This window comes from Henckelia pumila, chromosome 4 (genome assembly GCF_033568475.1).
Source record: "Henckelia pumila isolate YLH828 chromosome 4, ASM3356847v2, whole genome shotgun sequence".
NCBI lineage: Eukaryota > Viridiplantae > Streptophyta > Magnoliopsida > Lamiales > Gesneriaceae > Henckelia > Henckelia pumila.
The window spans coordinates 9730589-9738343 of NC_133123.1; positions in this window are offsets into that span (position 1 = coordinate 9730589).

Sequence of the window (7755 nt, forward strand, 5' to 3'; positions counted from 1 at the left end):
ATATTCATGAAACAAATCGTATATTTACATGCTGGAATCAAACAAAGCATAGTTTTATCACTTTAAAAAAACACCAACTTACAGTAAATTGAATTTCAGTTGTTATTGAAGGGTCGTACTTGCTCAACTGATTGCTAAATTGTCTGTTCCACTGACTGTTTCTGCTAAATTAAATTTCCTCACTCACTCTATAGGTGTATTGCTCAGAATTTCGTGTAATAGATCTCAGAAATCTGTGTAGTATTTATAGGGAAAATCTGACTTTTAGGCTCCCCATTAAATGTCATTATTTGACATGATTATGAGTTAATGCATCAGTTACGATTTTGGAGCAGCTGGATTTCAGTCTAGCTACTGGACTGATCTTGGTCAACTGGTCAACTCAGTTCACCCCGGTTCAGTTTATCTCGATTTCAGTCTACCTCAAGTTTAGTCTTCCAAATTTCAGTCTACCTCAAGTTTAGCCTACTGAAATTTTGAATTCTCACATCTCTCTCTCCTTATAAAAAGTTTCGTCCTCGAAACTTGGCTCCTCTAATGATTTGAAGAGGTAAGAGTATCTTTTTTGCATCTCTTCTTTTAATTCTCATGTAACTTTTCGTACTGTATGGTTGAACCACTGAACTTTGACATATGAGATGGATCTTCGCCTCAATATTCGATCCATGATATCCACTATGCGGATGAGAACTTCCTCATGTTGCAAGTCCTCCTTCAAATTTTCTTGAACTATTTCTCACATTTCTAGTACATGACTTGGATCATGTATGTATCTCCTTAACTATGATACATGAAAGACTAGGTGAATTCGGGACTAGTTAGGGGGTAAGGCTAATTGATAAGCCAATGTCTCTAATTTTCAGGCGCATCAATTGGATAAGTGGAATAAGATGAACAAGTTTTGGAGATAAAGAAAACCGCTGAATTACAACACGAAACAATATTAACAGAGAAAAAATGCAAAAAAAAAAAGATTCAGAACCAAGAAAATAAATACCACGAAATAAATAAACAAAGTAAAATCTTGCATCATGTTCGACTCACACAATCTTTTGGAGGAAGTAGATTAGGTTTAAATAAAATTTGGAGAACAATGCGTAAATGTAAGGAGGCCAAATTCTGGAGCTATTAAAGAGGAATTTGATTCTATAGGAAAGCTAGGGTTTAGAGGGTTGGGGAAGAATGAAATACATTGACCGGTCGAAGAAGTGAGAATTGAAGAATGTAACGGTTTAAGCATGTTAATTCCGTTCGTTTTGACACTAACTTGGACGGAAGGATCAATTGTGGAAACATTACAAAAATGGAGGACCAAGTTGATCGGGTCGATCGAAAAATAGGGGATCAAATCGAAAACGAAGCCTAAAACGAGGGACCAAATTGATAATTATTACATATATATCTATTCTATTATTTTATTAAAGTTGAGGGGTTAGTATGTTGATATGATCAACGTAACTCCTCTTTATTTTATTATTTAGTATATATTTAATTACCAAAATGTCATTTTATTTTTTCCATTGATAACTATTTATTTACGAAATTATCACGTTTATACAATTTATTTATTTATTTACAAAAAACCCTTGTCAAAATTGTTCTCATTTTTTTTTATTTAAAAAAAACATTTTACATAAACACGTTTACGATTACTAATATATATAATGAGAGTATATATGTGTATGCTAAAAAAATAGTTAATTAATTCGTCAATAATAGTACGTGGGAACCTAATCAACATTAAAGGCAAAATTGAAGTGTTCTTAGCACGAAAAAATCACAAAACGATATCCTATTTTCGAAACAATCACAAAACGAGAATGAAGAAGAGCATGCCGATAAAGCTCACAAAGTATTCATTAATTTGATAAAAAAAAATGAGAATTTGTATCAAATATTGCATTAAATCGATGTCATGAAAGAATTTGACTTCGATCCACATTTATATGAATTATATCTATATCGAAATATCTCTCTCACGCCTCATGAAATGAAAAAAAGTATATATATCGAGGGATCAATCCGATTGTCATATATATGGACGTGTCAAATATATTATCTCGAAAATTGATTTACTAATTAATCTCATATATATATTCAAGATCTACGACAAAATAAATCTTCAAACATTAATATTTCACACGTTCACCCGCCTTCTCTCTCTATATATAGAACTTCTAAACACATAATTATTTAAGATCAAATTAAAGTCGAGAAATATATATATATAATAGGATGGGAGATTCGAGAATTGTCCCCGAGGAGACCTCGAATTCTCATACATTCAAACTGAGCGTTCCGAATACAGGGCTATTGAACAAAGTCAGCGCACCTGTAAAAATCATGGGCAAGAATAGTTTGCACATAGCTGTGCGGAGAGAAGTGCCTTCCTCCGAATGAACGTCGCAACGTATTACGTCGGATTATATTTGTCCCTTGAATGTGCCCCAAGCTGCTATGAATCAAATGCAAGTTCAGTATTCCGTTGGGACTGTTACTGTCACTTTCCCTAAGGAGCCTGCACCACCACCACCACCTTAATTCATTCGTTCACTATTTTTATTAATTAATTAAAACACTACGTACCATATTCATATATATCCATATAATATATATGCACACATATATATATATATATTATAAATTAAACACATGCGCATATATGTCATTGATTATATATTATTTTAGACTGATCAATATGATGATTTATGATTATTTAAGTGTTTATGACATCACAAATTATGTTTTTTTTATTTGTTTTATATATCTTTCATGAAAGATTAATTAGTGATTATTTGCAAGGGTTGTGTTGTTTTCACTGTCATCAAAGTTCGAACACAAAACTTTCCTCTTTTGGGAGATCATGTTGGTGATGCAGGTGTGAGTGATGATTTTTTTTTTTAAGTGTTTAAATTCTTTAGTCAGCCTCCTCCTAAAATACCTTTCCTTTCTTCAACAAGGAACTAGAGAAAAACTCTACACCAATGAGTTACTTTAGATTTGATTTGTGTCTAAAAGTTTTTACACAACTCATTCTTAAGTTATTTTCCTCTCTGACTTCATGAATACTTCAGTTTTCGTTTGCTATATGTGTTTTTTTGTTTTAAATTTAATATTTTCTTCGATTTGATAACAACACGAAATCAATGTAGTGCTGATATAACAGTAACACCGACATGTATAATATCAAATCAACAGTTTCTCGGTCTATAATAAAATAAATAAATAAAATTATCAAAAATAAAAACTAAAATACAAAAAACTAAAATTGCAAAATGATAAAAAAAAAAAATAGATAATCAAAAATATAATTTTTTTGTATAAATTTTATACCGTGTATTATTAATATTGTTATAGTGTTAATATAAAAATCAGTGCCAGCTAGTATGATCAACACATGCAACCCTTCCCCTCGGCCCCTACCTTCAGGTCCCCATGTGTGCGTACGTACGTTTACACGACAAACGCAAGACTCCAAACAATTAATGAATTGACCTTTCACCTTTTGGAGCTCTCTGAATCACTGCCATCGCTCAATTATAATTTTGCCAGGCGGAGACCAATCACACTTCACATGACATTCATCAATTGTACGTATATATATATATATATATATATATATATATATATATTTCATGTGTTGGTTGTATCGATTAAATGTCCCTAACTAGCTAGCTAGCTGGCTTGATTTTTTATTTTTTCTCTTCTCTTCTACCAGATTTTGTGTTCATTAATCTTTATTTATTACTCTGTTTCCATGAAATTAAAACCCGCATAACATGGCTGCAGATAATTACTTAGCTTCATTTATGTATGCCATCACAAGACTAATTAAAAACAAATAGTTGGGAGCATGCATATATATATATTGAAGGAGATTATATTTATAATATCATGAAAAGATCGATAAATGAATATATATAATACTAGCGACATGCAACATGATCTTCTGCTGTTAGCAATCTTGTGGCTGATACGTACCCATTTCCCAGCTTGGCCACATTATCGATCGCTTGATTGCAAAAATTAACACTCATGATGAAATCATCTCGCGGCCCCGATGCATTATAGTTGGTATGATATATCCCCAAATCAACTCCACAAAAAATTTATAGAGTTTCGGTTTTTCATAATGGACTTGTATATATATAGCCTCGCGCGTTTGAGTGGTCTTGTTGATAAGACAATTTTCACCAATCTAACACTACTCTATTCTATGTAAATACGAGACACATTACATGAGACACGTACAGATCTGGTTTTAGCCCTTTAATTTCCAAGTCCGCATTTTTTCTGCCACAATTCTCGCCGGCCGATGACATATACCGATCGAATACAAATCCGACATCTTTTCGCTACCTCGGCGCTGTATGTGCTTATGCATTGAATTTTCGAACATCTAACAATATATATTTATAGTACTATAGAAAAGCCATACTCACCGATTATATACATATCTATATCAATTCGACTCGGGATTGGGGCCACTGGGGACTTCGTGTGCAGCAGCATGGAATCCTCGATCCGCATACCCAACGGGCTCTTTCTCATCTTTTCTACGACGAACAGCATTGGTTTTCATTGGATGCAGCCTCATCGTGGAGGGGGATTCACTGCCTGTTGCTGCAGAATAATATTGCCGGAGAATTCTTCCCTTCGAAATCGAAGCCGTGGACTCCAATAGAACTGGAAAAGTAGTGATCAAAATTAGTAGCATCAAAACAATTAGCCAAAGATTCTTGGCGCAGCTGGTTCTTGCCATGAAACTGTGACCAAGATAATCCAATCCCGGATTGTAAACCAGAGATCAATATCCATGAACCGAGTGGACCACCGATTCGAACAATTTATTATAAGAAGCTGATAACGTACAAGATGGTAAAATGTTATGAGAATGAAATTTAATTTGGAATTAATGATTGGAGATATATATATATATATATAAATTTATTAGTGGGAAGGAATTTTGGAGTATGGGAGTCTCTCAAAACCACATGGCTTGATGGAAGAAGGTTTGCATAATATCTTTAGAAATGATATATGAGCGTCATGTGACTAGTTCTTTTTCTTTGCATCCTGGTCCTTCTACATTTAAAATTTACAAATTTAGACCTCAAGGTTGAAATAATATACAGGCTCCGTTTAGACACGTGCTTTGAAAACGTTTTTAGTGTTTTATAATAAGTGATAAAAAATTAAAATATGTGTTTGGATAATTTTTTTGTAAAATTTTTTTGAATTTTTTTTAAACAAAGTGTTTTCTAAGTATAGTTTTTAAAGAATACTTGAGATGTGTTTTTATATGTTTTTAGAATTATATTGATTTATAGAATGCAAAGATGAACAATATTAGTTTGAAATGCTAAAATGTTTTTATATAATAGTTGTCTAAACACATATTTATTCTTAAAATAATTTTTGAAACATTGTATAAAAAGTTTTAAAAAATTATTTTATAAAAACGTTTTATAAGTACATGTCCAAAAAAATCATATAGTATAATATCTCCCACCTTTTTCTTTTTCTTTTAATTCGCTAGTTACGTGATATTTAATTATATCTAAGGAGTACTAATTAAGCATGCAATATATTTTTTTATATATAAAATGTTTAAGTATATACCATCAACCGCCATGCATCACCTGGTGCAGTGACATAATCTTTCATCATCCGACCGATGTTTAGGTCCAAGTACTTCATTTCTTAACATGATATCAGTGCCCATAATTGGGCTGCCTATAGTCAGGACATTCGTTAATTATATCTTCACGCTCCAGATGTTCATTCCTAGACGTGTGTAGGGTGTGTTGAAATATATCCCGCATCAGTTGGACAAAGTTTCTGTGAGTTCAATATATTGTCTTGGACAATCCTCCACATTGAGCTAATTTTTGGGGTTGAGTTAGGTCCAATTATATTTCTAAATACAATCTCATTAACCAACATCAACTTAAGTTTATATTTCGTTGAATAAATTAAATTAAATGCTACACAGCTATTGATGAGCCATTCTATTTTCGATCAAGACACATATAGTTACTCCATGAAACAAAAATACATGAATTTAGCTAGTTAGGTGCATCAATTTTTGGGAACAACCAGAGTAGCGACGGAGACATTAAATTTTGGTGTTGGCTTTTAACGGTTAGCTATTGACCACACCTTGTTAAAGCATATGGCTCTTAAATCAAAGTCCCTTAGTAATTGAACGAAGACGTTGAGTCAATTCACTTTACCTTCGGTAATAGAAGGAACGAAAAAAGTGAGCAATTGTTACATTCGTGTATATTTTCAAAAGGTTGGACAATTTTAAGTACGAAAACTAATGATATTTGCACTTCACTTTGTATCATTTACATTGACGTCAATTGAAAAATATATATTTGAACATTGGCATTTATACCCTTTTTCCGTTAAATATATCTTGCTTTTTATATGTAAAATAAAATGACATTATCTATTAGCAATGAAAATTATTATATATAATCATGTACTTCTCTTTCTTTTGTCTTTACTTTTTTTTAGAAACACTAGCTATTGATGAATAATGAATTAATTATAAGTTAGCTAGCTAGTGAATAGTGAAAGATAAATGAACAATAAAGTGAGGGGTAAAGGTCATAAAGGGTGGTGCAGAACGCTGCTAACCTTTTCTTCTTGGACACTTTCCCAGCCATGAAATGCGTGTTCTTTGACTTGGAAATTGGAAATGCATTGGAAAATTACAATATATATATATATATATATTATATGGTTGTAAATTAAATATCGTGTTTGTTATCATTTTATTTTATTTATTTTATTTTTTCCGTATGCCCTATATATATATATATATATATATTAGTTTTAAATTGTCCAACAAATTTCTGCCCACTTCATCCCCGACCACTAAAACTCGATGCCGGGTTTTAGTTATTTTTGTTTTGATTTTTCGCACCACTAAAACACAGCACCAGATTTTAATGGTCAGACACGAAGTAAACATCATTTGTTGGGCAGCTGATAATATATATATATATATATATATATATATATTTCACCTCTGCACATTTATTTTCTTGGTTAAAATGATATACTTATATTAACTAGGTTTTAGAAAACAAATAACCATTTTTTGAATGAATTAAATAAGTATAAAATATGAAGTTTATATGTAAATTTGTTTTAATTTGCAACTATTTTTCTAAACAAGTGTGAAAAAATAAACAAGTCTATATATTTTAAAACGAGAAAGTAATGTAGAACATGAAGGTCATACAAAAAGCAACTAATCGGCAGGTTAATGATCTAGTGAAGATTTCATAAGTTGGCTTCTTGATTGAACACACGCAGTTCTCCCATTTCTTTGCTAAGTAAGATAGTGTTTGAGAAAAAATCTTGGAAACACTTTTCAACTTTTCTTTCACAAATTATTTGAAATTTTACGAAAGAAGAGCTGAGAAGTGCTTTTTAGAAGTTCTTCTAAATACTACTTAATTAAGTGGCTCCGTCGTGTACGTCTAGATGTTAATTAAAACGTAAATAAAAAATTACATGCTAATATAATGACTGAATTTCACAGCCTAGCTCCTGGTGACGATCTATCATATTCATGGTCACTCGTATGCTATAACTTGAGATTGCCACTCACAATTTTAATTTCAAACTATTGGATTGTGTAATTCAAGCTACTTGCGGCATGAGATGAATTTCATCCCATGCACATAGCTTGGAAGCATATCAATTTCGTTTATTGTTTTTGAGATTTGACAAAAA